The sequence below is a fragment of the Hemicordylus capensis genome, chromosome 2 (genome assembly GCF_027244095.1).
Source record: "Hemicordylus capensis ecotype Gifberg chromosome 2, rHemCap1.1.pri, whole genome shotgun sequence".
NCBI classification, from domain to species: domain Eukaryota; kingdom Metazoa; phylum Chordata; class Lepidosauria; order Squamata; family Cordylidae; genus Hemicordylus; species Hemicordylus capensis.
This window is the reverse complement of record NC_069658.1, coordinates 265,209,636-265,228,997: the sequence shown is the minus strand read 5'-3', so window position 1 is coordinate 265,228,997 and position 19,362 is coordinate 265,209,636. Positions and strand designations below refer to the sequence as shown.

General features: G+C 45.3%; 1 long non-coding RNA gene across 1 annotated transcript; it reads right to left on the bottom strand.

The window, feature by feature from the left end:
* Window positions 1-8,424: 8,424 nt before the first annotated feature.
* On the bottom strand, window positions 8,425-11,420 carry LOC128347917 (uncharacterized). Its single transcript, XR_008317837.1, has 4 exons — window positions 10,622-11,420; window positions 10,032-10,082; window positions 9,158-9,351; window positions 8,425-8,765 (listed from the first exon to the last, which is right to left on the bottom strand). It is a non-coding gene; the product is annotated as an uncharacterized LOC128347917 (long non-coding RNA).
* Window positions 11,421-19,362: the final 7,942 nt, after the last annotated feature.

Genomic DNA, 19,362 nt, shown 5'->3' with positions numbered 1-19,362 from the left:
CTAGAGAGCCCCTGCTGAGAGCAAGCAGCTACTGCAAAAAGAGAGAATGGGAGACTGGAAGAATCCAGCTGACAAAAGCCAAGCAAGCCCCACTGCCGCTCCCTCCCTCCTCCGCCCTTGCAAAGGCACATCGCGATGAACCAAAGCGGGAGAGGAGAGCCCTTTGGGATCAGAGCAGAGGGACCAAGAATACTCAGGCTGGGACTCCTGCCTTGAAAGTTTAATCCCTCCCAGTCCCAGTAGGCTTATCAAGAAGAAAATTCAGTAATCAGATGCAACAGGCAGAAATTCATCAGGGACAACTCTAGGAAGTGACTGGGGAATTCACAAGCTGATATACCACTCCACTGCAGCCATGGAAATAGCAATGGAAGGGAGCGCACGTCACAGATGTCCCAATGTTCTTTCCCAATGTCCCTGTGTAATTCTCAACCCCATGGTTCTGCTTCCTGCAGAAGAGGCCTTCCCAGCACTGGGAATGTAATGAACTGCACCAGAGATGGCCATGGTGAAAGCAGTACCAGCGGGATGCTACAGTTTCATTGGGATTGCAGTGCCCAATGAACAGCTCCAATAGCCAACACTTGTTTTGTAGAGTTTAAGGGTCAGTTTTTTAAACTGCTGCATCTTAGTAGAGATGTGCACAAAACCTGTTTTCCCAGTTCAAATCTGAACCAGATTCAAACTAGACCAGGCCAGCTCTGTTTTGGTACCTTTGAGCTGATTCCCAGTTTGGTTCAAGCTCAAACCAGTTCGAAATCAGCTTAAAGCCCTACCCGCAAAAGGGAATCTGGCGAGGATCCTCCTTTACCTGTAAAGAGGCCGGGGGGCTTCCCTAATAGTTACATAAAGTTAAAACAGAGTACTTACAAGTCACTCAGTGGTGGGGGCAGCAGCTCCCCCAACCCCTACTGGCCTCCCTCAGAGTCTCCTGGGTCAAGTTTGGGCTGTTTGGGGCCTCTGCACTGGTGCAGAGGCCATTCTTTTACCTCCACGCATGCACATGGCATCACTACAATAAGTGGAAAACTTATTCCTAATTAGAAATGTATAAGATCAGGACCAAGGGCCCCATGCTAGAAAGTTCTGAAGGAGGAACCTCAAGGAAATCCAAAAAACTATTCCCACCCAGCACCAAGAAACCATCATTCTGGTGTAGTCTGCTCTTGAGCATGGAAGTTCTACATCAGAGCCAAACTGCCAGAAACTCCACTTGGCCATACTTAAGAAATGAAGCCTGCATATTTACAGGTGGTTTGGCTCTCATGTAGAACCTGCATGTTCAAGGGCAGTCTTCACTAGGGATATGTATGGAATTGGTTCTGTGCACTCCCACGAGGTGGGGAATGGTGGATGCTTTAAGGTGTGGGAAGGGTGTCCTTACCTCCCCTGCCCCCACCCACAGGCGCTGCTGCCAAAACTGCTGATGCGGGGTGGCTGAGTACCTTCTTGCTACCCCAGTCAGCATAATACTCCGAAAGTGGCCACCATTATCCTATCAGCCATTAAGTGGAGGCCTGAGGCTTAAAGGGAAGTAATCTACTCCGTCTATGCTCAGAGGCTATGTCACTTGTGCACAACTTCTAAAATATACTACTTTCTAGATAGAAGGAAAAGAGACAGACACTAATAAGTATCATTAAAACATGTGACAACTTTATTAAAAGATGAAGAAGAGCCAAGACCAAAACAGCTCATATCAGCTCCTCAGAGCTCAACTGGAGCCAGAGAACAGGCCCTGGAAAGGTGGGGGAGAGGCGTGTGGGCAGAGGCGTATCTAGGGAAAATAGCGCCTAGGGCAAGCACTGAAATTGCGCCCCCAGTCCAAACATCTGACACCCATCTTTCAGATTACTTTACTATACTATCAGCTGAAAAATATGTCAAGCTTGTTAATCTTTTAATATTTCAAAAACTATTTAGCAGTGGACGTAGCCAGACCAAAAAATGCTGGAAAACTACAAATTTCAGTATGCTGGGGCTCATGAAATACACAAATACTATGTGGAGGTGTACTTGGAAAACTAAACAGAAGTGACTACCTAATTCTTTACTGTGCATTGTAGCATCACTATTACATAAGTATTAAAAATAAATGGAGAATTTGGCTTTTCCCAGATACTCTGAAAATAATTAAAGGATATGCAGAGTAAACTGTGTCACTGCTTGGAATATATTCTAGTATTTCAGAAAGATAGTTAAAATGAGAGAAAGAGAGCAAGAAACTCCCAGTGGGCCTTAATACTAAGGATTTCACACTGATTCAAAGACAAACTCACCATTAATAGTCATATTATTAAGACACCACATTTAACTCACTTATCATAAGAAGCAAAGTAAGAGCAAATGAATACAATCTTAGTTCATAAGCTTCAGCTCAGTATTCACAAGCCCTGATTCTCTGTACATAGTGCTAAACTGAATATGTGTACAGTGACTTATATTATATCAAATAGAATTTTTTTTTAACCTGTAGCCCCTTCGGGGTGCTTCCTATAGACCGTGGGAGGGGGGCATCTGCAAAGGTTACTCCTCCCACCGCTGGCCTCTAGGGCCTTGCAGAGACCATTTGAGCATGTGCAGTGGCCATTTTTTAAAAAAAAAAAATTTAATGGCCGCTGAAAACAAAATGGCTACCGTGCATGCTCAAATGGCCTCTGTGAGGCCTGGCATGGCCTAGGGCCTCACAGAGGCCATTTGAGCATGTGCAGTGGCCATTTTGTTTTTGGTGGCCATTTTTTTTAAAAAAATTAATTTTAGGAATTTGCGCCCCCCTTCAAGTGGCGCCCAGGGCACATGCCCTGCCTGCCCTGCCCTAGATACGCCCCTGACCTGTCATTTAGCTTTCAATATCTAAGCTGGGACAGCACATTAGTAATAACACATTTTATGCTACCTTTTCTTTTCTTGCATCCCCGAGTCTGTCATATATATATATATATATATATATATATATATATATATATATATGTGTGTGTGTGTGTGTGTGTGTGTGTGTGTGTGTGTGTGTGTCATTTCCCTGTTATTGACTTTTACCCAGAAGGTCTACTATAAAAACACATACTGTATGTCAGAACCTGCTTGGCTCTAAGCTACCTGGCTGACAGTCTGCAGGAGGGTGTGGATTATATGGTGGGAAATCCCCTTAGAAAGGGATATAGAGACCTCATGAATTGCAAATATATTTCTGTTCAAAGGACCATAGGAAGGTGTCTTATACCAAGTCAGATCACTGGTTCATCTAGCTCAATATTCACACTGACTGGCAGTGGCTCTTTAGGGTTTCAGGCAGGAGTGTCTCAGTCTCTACCCTACCTGGGGCTTTCTGCAGGCAAAGCAGATGGTCTACCACTGAGCTATGGTCCCATCCCTAAATGATATTCACCAGGTATAATTACCTACACAATTAGAAATGAGTGGTAGAGTAGATATGACATCTATCCTAATGACATGCTAGCTGAAAGCTGTTCAGCTCACTTCTGTTCTTACGTGTGCTTCAATTTGAGTATGAAACGGCTTGGATTTGAATATGAAAAAATATCAATTTGGCTTGGCAGCACTGTACGGAGATAATACTTGCTCTCTCCTCCTTGGCAAACTGTATTTGAAAAGAGAGGGGGACAGAGGGGAAGAGGGAGTGTGGAGCAGAAGAAAGCAGAGTGGTGGGCAAGAGCATTTCCTCTTCTGCTGTGTACCCCCTTTTAAATGCAGTGCGCCAAGGAGGAGAGAAAAGAGTGGCTCTTCATACACTTCCGTCAAGCCAGGTGGTAATGGTGGCCAGGGGCGTATCTAGGGAAGGGCGGAAGGGCACGTGCCCCGGGCGCCACTTGAAGTGGGGCGCCATTTTTTAAAATTAAAATTTTTTTAAATGGCCGTCAAAAACAAAATGGCCACCGTGCATGCTCAAATGGCCTCTGTGAGGCCCTAGGCCATGCCAGGCCTCACAGAGGCCATTTGAGCATGCACGGCAGCCATTTTGTTTTCAGCTGCCTTTTAAAAAAAGAATTTTTTTTTAATGGCCACCGCACATGCTCAAATGGTTCCTGTGAGACCCTAGAGGCCATTGGGGATTGGGGGAACCTTTGCAGACCCCCTACATGGCCTTTAGGAAGCCCCCCAAAGGGGATACAGGTTAAAAAAATTAAATTTAATATAATATAAGTCACTGTACACATATTCAGATTGGCACTATGTACAGAGAATCAGGGCTTGTGAATACTGAGCTGAAGCTTATGAGCTAGGATTGTATTCATTTGCTCTTACTTTGCTTCTTGTGATAAGTGAGTTAAATGTGATGTCTTAATAATATGACTATTAATGGTGAGTTTGTCTTTGAATCAGTGTGAAATCAGTGTGAAATATTAAGGCCCACTGGGAGTTTCTTGCTGTCTTTCTCTCATTTTAACTATCTTTCTGAAATACTAGAATATATTCCAAGCAGTGACACAGTTTACTCTTCATATCCTTTGATTATTTTCAGAGTATCTGGGAAAGGTCAAATTCTCCATTTATTCTTAAAACGTATGTAATAGTGATGCTACAATGCATAGTAGAGAATTAGACAGGCATTTCTGTTTAGTTTTCCAAGTACACCTCCACATAGTATTTGTGTATTTCATGAGCCCCAGCATACTGAAATTTGTAGTTTTCCAGCATTTTTTGGTCTGGCTACGTCCACTGCTAAATAGTTTTTGAAATATTAAAAGATTAACAAGCTTGACTTGTATTTTTCAGCTGACATTATAATAAAGTTATTTGAAAGGTGGGTGTCAGATGTTTGGACAGGGGGCACAATTTCAGTGCTTGCCCTAGGCGCTATTTCCCCTAGATACACCTCTGATGGTGGCAGCAAGCAGGAAGCACTCCTTGGTGCCCTGTCTCAGGCTCCCAAAGGGCTTGGGCCACTGCAGATCATGGGCTGGCTCCCAGGAGCCTAAAAAGCTCTCATTCTTTGTTCTTTTTTCTGCTCCTGCGAGTATGAGGTTGAAGTATAACTCCTTGAAGCAAAACTCCTGAATTCTATTACTGCTGCCTTTCCCTCTCCCATCCAAAATTATCGTTGCTGGGAGGACATCCAAGGGGTAGGCTTTTCCTTGTTGAGGCCACCCTAGTTTTCCATTGCATTGCTCTTTCCCTCGGAGCTCAGAGACATGAGTTTTGGGCAGTATACACATATGCTAAATAAATAAATAGCAGCCAAGTTGTAGGGTCAGCTCCTGTGCCCTCACAGCCTGCTTTGCCCTGTCCACGTGACATCCCCTCTCCCTCTCTGAAAACCCCACCTTGCTCACCTCCCACAGAGTATTCTAAACACTGTCTGTGTCTATTCTTACTACAGCAGGAATCAAATCCTTCTCAGAGGGGGCAACGGTGGATTCTATACACAGCTCACTGCCTATTGGTCAATAGGAGGCCCTGACAGGGGAACGCTGGCTGCTCCTGGCAGCCTACTTGTGGATTCCGTGGCATCATCCTGGCATCACCATGTGTTGAGTGGTACCTTCCATCCATAGCCAACACAGGGGTGTTGCTGGTGCACAATGTCATGACGGGTGGAAAAGGGGTTGCCAGGAATCCTGTGGAAGTAGCTGCTGTGTTAGATTCAGTTTCTGTTGCTCTTCTTGTGCTTTTGACTTGGCTCCTTAGTGAACATAAGACTGAAAACTACATTATGCCAGCCTAGCAGGATCATAGGATCAGCCCCTGCCCACAGCTTTTATGAGTGCCTCTCTCAAGGCCAAATGACATGGTATTGGCTCTTGTGGGCTTGAGTCCCACCCACCCAGCCACCCCGGCAATGAAACACGTACATAGCTTGGCCCTCATTTAATGAACAACAAGTATCCCTGTGGCCATCAGACAAATGTTGGAGGGCACTTAATCACTGCTGAGCTGCTTATTAGACATATAGAGTTAAGATCAAAAAGTATCACAGAACCCGAATGAGCCAGCCATCAGATCCAAGCTCCTGCCACAATGTAAAACCATCAACACAAGCCTTGTGCAAAATCAGCTACCACAATCCAGACCACAGTCAGCTACTGAGGTATGTTAAGCTTTGCTATTTTATATTTTGCACTGCATTCATGCAAGGGAAAAGCATGTTGCACCAATGAAGAGTCATGGCTCAAAGTGGAACCCTGGACACGTTCACACTTGTGGATGTTGCCGAGTGAGTTTGTCGTAAGGCGTCTAGCTCGTTTTTATCTCTGTTAGTAATGCGAATGGCAAGAGCTACACAGATGTAATAAGGATCTAATGCAGTTCTCATTAGCAAATATCATCTACAAGCACATGCTGGCATCCCAAACACTGGGATTCATGTCTATAATCTCTTCCATACAAGTAGTTTCTTCCCTAAACTCTCCATTTAAGGAAGTTGCTCTTCTCCTGCATGGGCTGATTGCTGTGTTCTTTCTGTGCTTTTACTTAAATTACTAATGAATAATAATACATGTTGATATTAACCACATCTGTAAAATTGTATCGCCGTTACGACTACAAATATTTATATACTATTCTTCAACCAAAGTTCTCAAAGCAGTTTACATAGAAAAATAAATAATACATAAATAAGATGGTCCCCTGTCCCCAAAGGGCTCACAATCTAAAAAGAAACACAAAGCAGATACCCCACAACAGCCACTGGAGGGATTCTGTGCTGGGGTTGGATAGGGACAGTTGCTCTCCCCCTGCTAATTAAAAGAGAATCGCTGATTTAAAGGTGTCTCTTTACTCAGTTAGCGGGTACTGTTAAGCTTTACTGAGTATCTGGGGTTTTGTGCTGTGCTATGGAATGGCACAGCAACTCAGGTCTTGCAAAATTTAATAAGTCAAAAGAAGTGTTAGGAAACTGTTTTGTCCTCTGTGGGACAAGAATATTCGGGAGTGCATGAGATAAAATGACCCAAAAGGAAAACAAAGTGGCAAAAAAGTCAATAAGTCTGATAACCTTTTAAAAGTCTGTTCATCCAGGCTTTTAATTAAATATATACTATTTTAATAGTTCTTAACATTGTTTTAAAATTTTAAGTTGTTAAAAGAGAATAGTTTTAACTTCTTTCTGTTGGAATTTGTATTGTTTTATTACAAACTGCTTGGAGACATAGGTTTGGGGAGGTATACAAATATGTTAAATAAATAAGTTTCAGATGTGGTAGGAAATAGTAAGCTACTTGTAAAACAAGGTAGTGTGAATTCTTCCATTATTTTCATGGACATTTCTGTACCATTGAAAAACAATACAGCATGTTCAGGGTATTTATCCACAAAAGCAAATGCAACCTTTATAAGGGTGGGATTTGAAATTACTTTTATATTCCATCCTTCCTCTAAGGTGCTCACAGCAGCAGCATACATGGTTCTTTCCCCTACCCCTTCTCCATTTCATCCTTACAACAGCTCTGTGAGGGAAGTTAGGCTGTGAGGGGTAGTAGCTACAATTGAAGGGAGGACAAATTTTCCTGGGGGGCCATGTAGTTGGCTTGCTACTGTACAGAGTGCACAACCATCTTGCATAGGAAGTTGTGTCCTTTTCCTTTTTTTTTTTGGCCTACTTTCCAGTTGGCTTAAAAGGTCACCCAGCATTTCATGTGTCCATGTGTGTATCCCCCCACTATCAACTTCGCAATGCCTGGACCAATATGAACCAAATCGGGTATAGTTGTAGGGACACATAAAGTAAAGTGTGCCGTCCAGTCAATTTCGACTCCTGGCACCCACAGAGCCCTGTGGTTTTCTTTGGTAGAATACAGGAGGGGGTTACCATTGCCTCTTCCCACGCAGTATGAGATGATGCCTTTCAGCATCTTCCTATTTCGCTGCTGCCCGATATAGTAGCAGCAGGGATCTGAACCGGCAACCTTCTGCTTGTTAGTCAAGCATTTCCCTGCTGCGTCACTTAAGGTGACAGGGATACATAGTGACACCTTAATGGCACAGAGACACTTCAACAACGTAGTTCGTGTTGATGTCATGCACCCCAATTCAAGATGGTGAACGCGTAAATTTCTGAGGCACAAATGGGCTAACGTGAACTGCCTAACTGATTTGAACCCAATGTGCTACAGCTGTAGGGACAGATAGGGATGCCCCAATGGTGTAGTTTGTGATCATGTCATCCACTCCGATCAAAGATTGTGGACATGTGAACGATTGGGGCACAAGTGCATTAACTTATGGACTGTCTAACCAATTTGAACCAAATTTGGTACAGTTGTAGTGAGTGATGCCTCAATGGTGTCGTTTGTAATGATGTCATCCTCCCTGTTCCAAGACGGTAGACACGTTAACATTTGAGGCACAAGCGGTCTAACTTGTGGACTGCAATTTAAACCAAATTTAGTCCCATTTCAGGGACAGTGAAAGGAAAGTAGGGAAGAGATTAGTTCTTACTAGAACTATTTGTTTTTATTTTTTGCAGTTTCACAATACCTTTTAAAAACCTGTTGCTATATATTCAGGACACTTTTTAACTGATGCAAATATGTGATTCTTTGCTCCCCAAAACGAATAATCACAGATATTCGTTGTATATACCTTTCAGGTCCACCATAACAGGGTAGGACCGCCTAAGGCATTAAAGGTTCCGCTTTGATGGTTGCCATCTGCTTTGTTGCCTGAAAAATAGCCGGCCCAGTTTTATGCACGACTGCACGAGTCAACTGCATGATTGCCTCTTTCAAACCGTGTTGGCAGCAATCTATTCTCTCAACAGGGGGAAAAAGCTGGAAGGAGCTGAGCTGCGATTGGGCAGGAGGGATTCTCTGCAGAAAAGGGGGAGGGAGACAAGGTTTGCTTTTAAGAATTCTAAAAGTTTTTATCTGCAGCAGCGGCACATCTGCCCTTCCCACACTCCCCTCGGTCATAGGCAAACCTTCTTCCAGGTGTTTCAAAGTCTCCTGCTAAGTCATAAAACATCTGTGAGGAGCTGAACACACTTTAGAAATGGGGGTTAAGGGCAGATATTGATTTTCAGACAGAAACAAAGGTGACCTTCTACATTCCATCCAAAGAAAGAGGTAGCTATTTTTTCACATAAACAATTTGATAGTCATGCAAATCCCGATAGAAGGCACCTTCCCATCATCTCCCGGCCCTTGTATCTATTTTGTGAGCCAGGTAACCTCTCAAAGAGCATGCCCAAAAGAAGGCTGACCTGGAAAGCCAACAGGGGAGCATCAGAGTCTTCCTGGGGTTGCAGAATCTCAGTCTCTTTCCACATTAATAGCTCCATTTCAGCTTCACCAGCAACAGAGGCCACCGGTTTAGAGCAATGTGCTCTGGTGGGGATGGAGAGAACAGTCAATCCATCAGTGTCAGTCAGGTAGTCGCTAAGTACAGTCAGCTCAGCTGGAATTCAAACAAGCAACACAATCTCTGGACATTGAGGGACAAGCTACACATGATATTAAGCACATCATGAGCACTGATGTGCTCAACTTTTCTGTATTAAATAAGAGCCACTAGGAACATGGTCCCATACTGGGACCGTGGCATGAGGGAAGGGGGCTTTAATCCTTTGCCCTCACCATGGTCTCAATCCAGATCCACCACCCCCCGCTCCACACAACTGATTTCACTGGCACAATTGGTGCCATAGTCATAGTCAAAACAGCGGTGCCTGTTTTAGTTTTCCCATTCCAAGGACTGAGGAAGCTTCTGTAAAAGCAGTAATAACCCTCTGTCCCCAGTGAAAACCTGCAAGGTTGTTCAGCCATACATACTGTACCTGCAAGAAGAGCTAAGCATAGCTATGTTTGTTCATGAAATTAAATCTCAAAATCACTCACCTCTTCCTCTCAGGTTTTTTTTAATGACACATAGAAGTGGAGGCTGAGGGTACAAAAATGCTCCCCTACACTCAAGAAGGCCACAAGGTTCATCCTGCTAAAAAGTGTACTTTTCAATTCCTTAATGTAAACATATTCCTGTACTGTTTAGTGTAGCCCAAATTTGCCTGTGAAGCATGGTTTCTCCATCAGCCCTAAACACGACAGTCAGATATCACGGCCAGCATGGCCCTCTCTTACCTCAGAGCAGCTGAGCCAATGGCTGGGGCCATAGTTGTCCTGCATCAGATCCTTTCATAACACAGGTCAAGGAAGCAAATTAGCTAATACTCATGAATAACACAGGCTTATTAACACATCAAAACAGATCAGCAAAGGCATCAAGATAAATGGTCAAGCAGAGTGTTTCAGCTGGAATTCAAACAAGCAACACAATCTCTGGACATTGAGGGACAGAGTGGTTTTTTTTCAAGGAAGTGGAACCATCAGGAGGGAGGTTGAATGACACTCATGTTCTGTTGCCATGAATTGTACTGAGTCATTGAACACATCCAAGTAGTCAGTTGCAATTTTCAACTGAGACATACTGGACAGCAAGTGTTCTTACTTAGCTCCTCAACAGAATAGTCTAAACTAGAAATTTGTTTGCAATTGAGGATAATTCATTTAATTGTTTTTTGGGTGTGTTTTGTTTTGTTTTGTTTTGCTATGCTATAATGCTAGGTTTAGATCAGTGCAATGGCTTTCCTTATTTGCAATAAAAATCCTCCTTAAAAGCAAAAGAGAACCTTTGCTGAACATTTTGTGGCTCTCCTATTAATCAAGGATACATGTCAATGCAGGGCTGTGCATTTCCCAAAGGAAGAAGGAAGGTGGGTGGGGAGGGGGGGAACCAAAGAAAGAAAGAAGACAATCTGTCAAATTCTGACAGGTCCACAACTTCAATGTAAGACTCTAGTACGTAACAATTTATGAACCATCTGTGCCCATACAAGGTCACACCACAAAGCATTTTTTTTTAAACCACCACATTTAAATACAGTGCACAGCCCTATAAATACTCTCCTAAAGGCTTATTCAAGAAATGGGGAAACCACGGCTGGTCCTTGTCCAGGCTGCTTGGTAAGCAGTTGAAAAGACAGTAGCCCAATTTTGCTTGCTCCCTCTTCACAATACAGCAAAAAAAATAAAATAAAAAATAAAATAAATAAAAATAAAAATCCAAACTGCACACCACAAGAGAAATACTAGTGCTAAGGATAATATATGAATTTAAAAAGATAAGGCTCTTGTAAGCCTGAAGAACATATTTGCAAAAAAAGCCTGTCTGTTGTACCTCTCTATGATTAACTGATCTAGTCTGGATGCCTGTCAGTCATCCGGTGCTGGGACTGGGAATGTGACTTGATCAGTCAGTCACTTCCAGTACAGAGATGCACCAAATAACTCACCCTCAAAAGAGGCTGCCTGTTTCTCTCTGTATGTGCCACTGTTCCCTGTAATCAAAGTACTTGGCAAAATTACAAATACAGGGGATGGGCTCTCTGGAAGTTGGGTAATTCTTAGATTGGCTGGGTCATTCTTACATAATCTACAGTTAAATCTTTGGGGTGGTAATTCATAAATAAAGTGCCTCCATTATTAGAGATTCAGGAAACACTGGATTAAGTAGACTTGTAACACAACAGGTTTTTAAAGAACATCAAAAGAGCCGTGCTGGTTGGCTCTGTTTCTCAAGCAGCTAGCCAGATGGCCTCTGCTGCTGCTCCCTTCAGCAACTGGTAATTCAGAGGTACAATGCCTCTGAATATGGAGGCTCCATATAGCCATTATATCCGAATACTAAAGTATTAAAATATGGAGGATCCATATAGCCATTATATCCGAATACTAAAGTATTAAAGTATTTTAGTATATCCTATATACTAAAAGAAATAGCCCTTTCCTCCGTGAATTTGTCTAATCCCCTTTTAAAGCCATCACCACATCTTGTGGCAGCAAATATCATAGATCAACGTATCTTGAACATAGGAAACTGCCTTATTCTGAATAAGAGCCCATTTAGTTCAGTATTGCCTACACTGAGTGGCAGTGGCTCTCCAGGATTTCAGGCAGGAGTCTTTCCCAATCCCACCTTGAGATTCTGGAGGTTAAATGAGGGACCTTCTGCATGCAAAGCAGATGCTCTGCCACTGAGCTGTCGTCCCATCCTTTGCCTTAATCCATTAATAGCCCTGTCTTCTCTGTGTGTGTGTCTGATCTGCCTTGGCATTTTATTTCTCACATTTTTAAGTACGTTTGTGTTCAGGGCTCACAAGGTTGCACAGATGCAAGTTGTGTGTGTGGGGGGGGGGGTTGTCCTTGATCATAAATGTGTTCATTTATTAGATGTTAATCCACCCTTCCTGCAAGGAATGCATCCTGTTCTGGTTAGTGTTGATCTTGCCGCAGCCAAACCCCCTCTCTACATACATTGGACTCCCATGAAGCCTTGTGCCATGGAGCTGCCCCACCACAGTCCTGGGTGTTTTATCCAGTCCAGGATAATCTCCGACCCCTCTGAAAAAATTTTCTTGATGAAGGCTCTGAGGATTGTGACAGGTGGGAAAGCATAGAGAAGCCCATGAGATCATGGTGACATGAGTGCATCTATCTGCTCCACCTGGTAGCAAAGGTATCTTGCAAAGAACCTGGGAGCTGAGTGCTGAGAGGGGACACAAACAGGTCTAACTCAGGACTCTCCACTATCTCTACAATCTTAGTGAAAACCTCTGAACTTAGAGCCCATTCTGCAGGGTCTATCCATTGTCGACTTAGCCAATCCGCCTGAAGGTTTGATGAATAGCACAGGTGTCCGGCTGACACTGAAAGCAGATTGGTCTCCATCCACACAAACAGAAGGGTGGTCTCCTTCATGAGAGCATGCGATCTTCTGCCCCCCAATAACTGATGTGTGACTTGGCTGTCACACTGTCAGTCCTTAGTACATGCTTTTGCAGAAGAAGGTCTTGAAAATGAAGCACAGTTAGCTGTATTGCCTTCAGCTCCAGCCAACTGATATTGGGTTCCAAATCCTCCCGATTCCACACTCCCTGTGTGTACTGACCCAGGCAATGACCTCCCCAGCCGGAGAGGCTTGCATCAGTGGTGACCACCATCCTGTTTGGACTTTTGAAAGGAAGGTCCTCCTTCATGGCCAGAGACAACCACCAGAGGAGAGATTCCTTGCGAGGGAGCCAAACCAACAGATGCCTCTTCTCCATGGTGGCTGTTTGAAAAGGCAGGATGACCCACTGGAGAGGTCTGGAGTGCCACCTTGCCCACGGGATGCACTCCGAACAGGCAATCATCGACCCCATTAGTTGAGCCAGGACCATGAGATCCACCCAGCGTTTCGTCAGTAGAGGCTCAATCAGTGCAGCCAACTTCTGCCTTCGCTCCAGGGGCAAAGAGACTGTAGCGTTCCGGGTATCAAACAGGGTGCCCAGGTGCTGGAGACGCTGGGAAGGACGCAGATGGCTCTTCTGGACATAGATAACAAAACCATGGTCCTGGATTACCTGGACTGTCTGCTGGATGTCTCTGAAGGCTTGGCACTTAGAAGATGAATAAATCAGTAGATCGTCTAAGATAGGTGGGCATGAATGCCCTGGAGCCAGACATGGGCGATCACTGCTACCATTAACTTGGTAAAGACACGGGGCACCGAGGATAGCCTGAAGGGCAGGGACCTGTACTGATAATAACAATGGCCATAAGAGAACCTTAGAAACCTGCAAAAGGAGGGGTGAATGGGAACATGGAGGTAGACTTCTGACAGGTCGATAGATGCCAGGACAGGGGCGTAACTATAATTAGGCAGGGGGAGGCAGTTGTCTGCCCCCCCCCAGAGACAAGTCACATGACTCTCCCAGCCTTTCACCCATTATTTTTTTGTTCAACAAAAATATTGATCAATTTTCCTTTAATTTTACCCTCCGGTGCAGTCCTTCTCCCTCCTTCCACCACCCTTTTGCCGCTGCATCCAATCAACAGTAGGCTCCTCTCCTCCTCCCTTTCCAGAGTGAGGCTCTCTCATTGGCTGACTGGGAGCGCATGTGCTACAGGGGCCAGAGCGGGAACAAGCAACACAACAGAGTCTGAGAAAGAGATCACCGCCGCAGCCTCTGAGTCTGAGCCTCTCAAATTTGCCTGACCGCTCATGTTCCCTCCCAGCTGGGCAGTAGCCTTAACAGGGTGGGGGTGGGGGTGGGGGTGCTGGCTCAGCGGCGCTGCCGCTGGTGCCTAACATTCTTTGTTGTGCTGCTGCATGCTGCCCTTGGGGGGGGTGCGTATTGTTGGTAACAAGCTTAGCCACGGCACGCCGGACCCCAACTTAGTGCTGCAACAGGCTGTTGCTCGGCTGCTGCTGGCCCTGGCACTGGCCATGACCACATGGTCCACCGTGGTGTGCCCCCTCTCCTCTCTCATGTGTGTGTTTGGCGGCGACCCTCCCCAACTGCTGCTGCTGTTGTTTCTTGCTTGGCCATGCGGGCTCCTGGTCCCCCTCACTGGCTCAGCTGCCGGCCCTGGCCATGACCGCATGGTCCGCGGCAGCACACCCCTTGCCTCTTCTATTTCCTCAAGAGTGTGTGTGTGGCACCCAACTTTAGTGCTGTTGCTTGCTCGGCTCCTTCTGCTGCCCCCGGCGCAGCTGTGAGCCCCAGCCATGACCACATGTTCAGCAGCAGCGTGCCATGCGCCCCCTCTTCTCTCTCCTCAAGTGTGCCCAATTAGTGCTGTTGCTCGCTCGGCTCCTGCTGCCCCCGGCGCAGCCACTGGAGAGGAGAGCTGGTCTTGTGGTAGCAAGCATGACTTGTCCCCATAGCTAAGCAGGGTCTGTCCTGGTTGCATATGAATGGGAGACTTGATGTGTGAGCACTGCAAGATATTCCCCTCAGGGGATGAAGCCGCTCTGGGAAGAGCAGAAGGTTTCAAGTTCCCTCTCTGGCTCCTCCAAGATAGGGCTGAGAGAGATTCCTGCCTGCAACCTTGGAGAAGCCGCTGCCAGTCTGTGAAGACAATACTGAGCTAGATAGACCAATGGTCTGGCTCAGGATATGGCAGTTTCCTATGTTCCTATCTCCACACTGCACATCATGTAAAAATCCAGGAAATGGGGGGTGGCCGTGGGTGGCACTCAGTGCCCTGAAAACATCCCTGCCCCCTGTTTTGGGGGGCCCTTTTTAAAATTTTGTCTCTGGGCCCACTCCAGCCTTGTTATGCCCCTGCGCCAGGAAGTCCTTGGCTTGGACTACATCCTTGATCGACTTGAGGGATTCCATTCAAAATGATCTCTTCCTCACATTGAGGCATTTCAAGTCCAGGATCGCCCACCATGGCCCATCCTTCTTTGGCACCAGTAAGAGCAAAGAATAAATGCCTGAACATAATGAGGTTGATGGAACTGGTTCTATAGCTTGTATCTCCAGCAGATGTTGAATAGCCTGATCCATCAAGACTCTCTTTGTTTGATCTTGTGACTTTGGAGTTTTCAAATAAAAATCAGGAGAAGGAGACATGAAATATATTGGGTAGCCGTAACGAACCATCTCTAACACCGAGCGACTGGGGGTGCTGTTCGCCCAGGCCTCTGAAAAACACAGAAGCCTGCCCCCAACCAAGATCGGCTCATTGCTTACAGTTTTCCTGAGCTGAAGTGGAAAGGAAAGGCCTGTCCTGCTGGTTTCTGACTGTGCCTTGACCTCAAGCATTCTAAGATTGGCTCCACGATGGTTTGTAGTTGTTGGTCCGGTTGTCTCTGAAACTGTCTCTGAACTGTTGTGCTGGAGGTTGGTTTAAGCCCTGTAGGGACGAAAGAAAGATGAATAGGAGGCACTACTCTAAATGGCCTGAGACAACCCTTGCAACCAGCCAGCATGGCCTTCTTTTTATCTTTGGTCTCCACTAGAACCAGATCCAAAGAGTCCCCAAATAGCTTTCCCCCCAAGAATGGAATGACAGCTAAGGTAATCTTAGAATTATGATCTACGTGCCAGTTCTTGAGCCAGAGGCCTCTGTGTACTGTCATGCTAGAGGCCATAGCTTGGGAGGCATGCTGGATACAGTCCAGACTTGAATCCACCATGAGGTCAGCGGCCTTGGCAAGTTTATTGATGCCCTGATTCAATTTAACATTTTTGGGAGGGATATTCTGCACCAGCTCTTTGGCCCAAAGGATGGAAGCTCGCGCAAGGACTGAATTCGTCATGGAAGCCCTGATGATGATAGCAGATACCTCATGGCCATTCCTAAGCAGATGGTCAGCCTTTTGTCCTCTGGAAACTTAAGCTGTTTGTCTCGCTCCTTACTCATCAACACTCCTGACATGAGCTGTGCCACAGGAGCATCTACCACAGGAACAGCTAAAAGAGACATAATATCATTAGGCAACTTATAGAGCTTTTTTGGGGAAGGAGAACGCAGGTTTAGCTGAAACCAGCGCATCCCATTCAGTTAACATGACATCCTTGAACAGTAAAGGGAATGGTATGGTGGCTGCTGCTGTAGCTGTAGCTGGGGAAACTTCTTGGTACAAGCCTGATGTTACTGTGGTAGCAGTATCCTTAGGAATGTCCTTAATGGCCTACTTTGCCTTAAACAACAGAACTTCAAAATCTGTCATGGTGAAAAGGCATGTAGAATTGGGCAGCTCTGGGGCAGCCTGCTCATCAGATAGCCCCCATTCCTCTTTCTCAGACTCAGAAGACTTAGTAACAGGAGAGGCAGAATCTGATTGGGGATGCAGACCCCAAACTGGGCTGTGCTGGCAAACCAGGAACCATGAGCACCATAGAGTTACATGGTGGTGGCACAGTAATGGGAGGACCAGGCACTGGAGCAGAGTCCTTGTCCACTCTGATGAGGAAGGGGAGGAAGGAGTCACAGCTCTCCTTTTATGAGAAATTTTTCTCTGCCTTTCCCCTAAAGGAATAGCCTATCTTGAAGGTCTAGAGTCTGGGGAAGATTAAAAGGAGGGGCGGGCAGGACGTCTGGGAGGCAAAACTGGGGGCACAGACATGGAGGGGTGGTACAGGTACAGAAGAGGCAGCAGGAACTGCCATCTCAGATCAATCTAACGGTCAGGGGTCTAGCTTGCTAGCTCCTGCCCATAATGTACCGGCCACACTGGAGTTTCAGCTTCTATCCACGCCATTGCTACCATATGCACCTGACCTGTCTGACCAGATTGTTCCCCCCTTGGAAAATAGAGGCCTGATCCCCACCGCTGCTGGCAGCACCGCCACCCACTCCAACCAATGATGTGAGTTCTATTCCACTTTTTATCCCTCACGATGTCTCAAAGTGGCTACAGGAATTTGTTGTGAAACAGTGTTTAGCTGTTGTAGCAGGCACTATGGAAGAGACAGACGTGGGGATTGACTGAGCAAGCTCCAAGATGGCGGGCGGAGTGCTCTCAGTTTTAGTGGGCAAATCAGGTGGGCAACGAAGAGGCTGTTGACTTTGTACCGCTTGTATTTTAAGTATCTTGCTCAGTGGCGCCCCAGCAGAAAGTTTAATTTTCCCCCTCCTTTTAGCCCTTTCTGCCTCTGTCCTCTTCCTTTTATCCCCCTCCACCTCCATGAGGTGTTTAGTCTTTTTTGCCACCTTTTTATGCGGCTTCTCTAGAATGGCGGTTTAAACCGTTTGCTCTGAGGCGCCAGCCCACTCTGACAAGATAATGGACGTGTGGTTCCTCTCTCTCTCAGGAGAGACAGTTAATGGGGCCTTTTAGGTGCAGATAGGAGATCCTTTTTGGGGTCTATGCCCCTTAATTCAGAAAAGGGTCCCTTTGATAGGGAACCCTTCAGCATATCACTCAGCTGAGAGATTTCCATAATAGAGTAACAAAGGACTAGTCAAAGAATAGAATGAAAATACAAAAGAGCCAATTAAACCAATTTCAAATGAAAATATCAGTTGATACAAAGAACAAGAATCAATTTAGACCAAAAAATGCTGAATTGCCATAAAAGACAATTTTCCAACTAAAAAATAGAGGGGGGGGGACAACTCCCTTCCCACCCTTGCACACAGAAGAAAGGAATTTAAGGAAGGGAAAGAACTAGCCTGATACAAATAAATTAAAGCGATTCCTGAGCAAGAGCTCAAACCAAGAGCTGTCTAACTGAGTGAGACAGGACTGGAACTGGGGATTGACTGACAGCTGCCTTACTAGGAACTAGCCTGCCTGAATTTTGATTGGTCCTGTCTCAGAGCATGCAGAAGCTGATAAACCCATCGTGTGGAGGATGACCTCCCTATTCCCCGGAAAAAAGCACCGCCTTTCTGAGAGCTGCACTTTTAAGAGGCCTGGAGACAAACTGGAATGGGGTTAGAGGAGGGCAGCAAATATGGCAAGCCCTATGAGAAACTGGGTATGCTTAGCTTGTAGAAGGGAAGATTGGAGGGGGACATGATGTTAGCACATGATTCTTCAGGTGTGTTGTGGCCACCCTGGCTACCACACTGGGCCCAGAGTTACAAATCAAAAATTATGTGAAATCAAGGCCTGTGTCCGATTCTACTTTATTAAGAAATTGATTGATGCCTGAACTCTGAGTGAAATGATTGCCTCATAAGAAACAAGCCAAATTGTATCTGCTTTGTTACTTTGGTGATTGCCTTGGGAAGGCAGGAGATAATCCTGCATTTCCTATGGAAGGGTATTGACAATGTTAGTGTAACCTACACTGCTTGCCTTAATCAGATGCATTGAGTACCAGACTCATATATATATATCCTTTTGCTGTTACTTTTGAATGTTTTTAGAATTACACACTAGGTAGATTTACACAAGAAGTGATTTAATTGCTGTCTCACACATATAGCTTAGGCTCTTCCTTCTTAACACCTTTGACTTTTAACACTCTTTGAGGCAGAGATGCCAGAAGTCTGTGGACAAGAGAGAATGCCCATCTGCAAAGCTCAGAAGTGCAGATTATTCTGAGAACACCAAGAGACAATTTCCTCAGACAAATAGACATTGTCATGAGTAAAACAAAATTTTGAGATTCAGGAAGGATGCTGATATCTTGAGAAAACTCTACATCTAGATCAAAGGATCAACTGACTATAAGAACCCAGCTCTCTGGGTTTAGTTGCAGTAAGCTTTGCCCAACAAGCAGAGCTACTCATTCCTGAACGTGTTGCTAAACTGTGAGGCTGAAGCAAAAGTTCTTCTTGACATAGACAAGCAATTACTGGATATCCTACCGCAGGGCTAGAGATCAGAGAAATTTCTGTCTACCTCCAGCAATATCCATCATAAATGCCTGAGGCCTGCCTGAACTCCGCTCCTAATCATCGGACCCAAGCTACGCACACTTGCTGTTCCACGCCACGACCTGGTACATATTATTATTATTATTATTATTATTACATTTATATCCCGCTCTTCCTCCAAGGAGCCCAGAGTGGTGTACTACATACTTGAGTTTCTCTTTCACAACAACCCTGTGAAGTACGTTAGGCTGAGAGAGAAGTGACTGGCCCAGAGTCACCCAGCTAGTTTCATGGCTGAATGGGGATT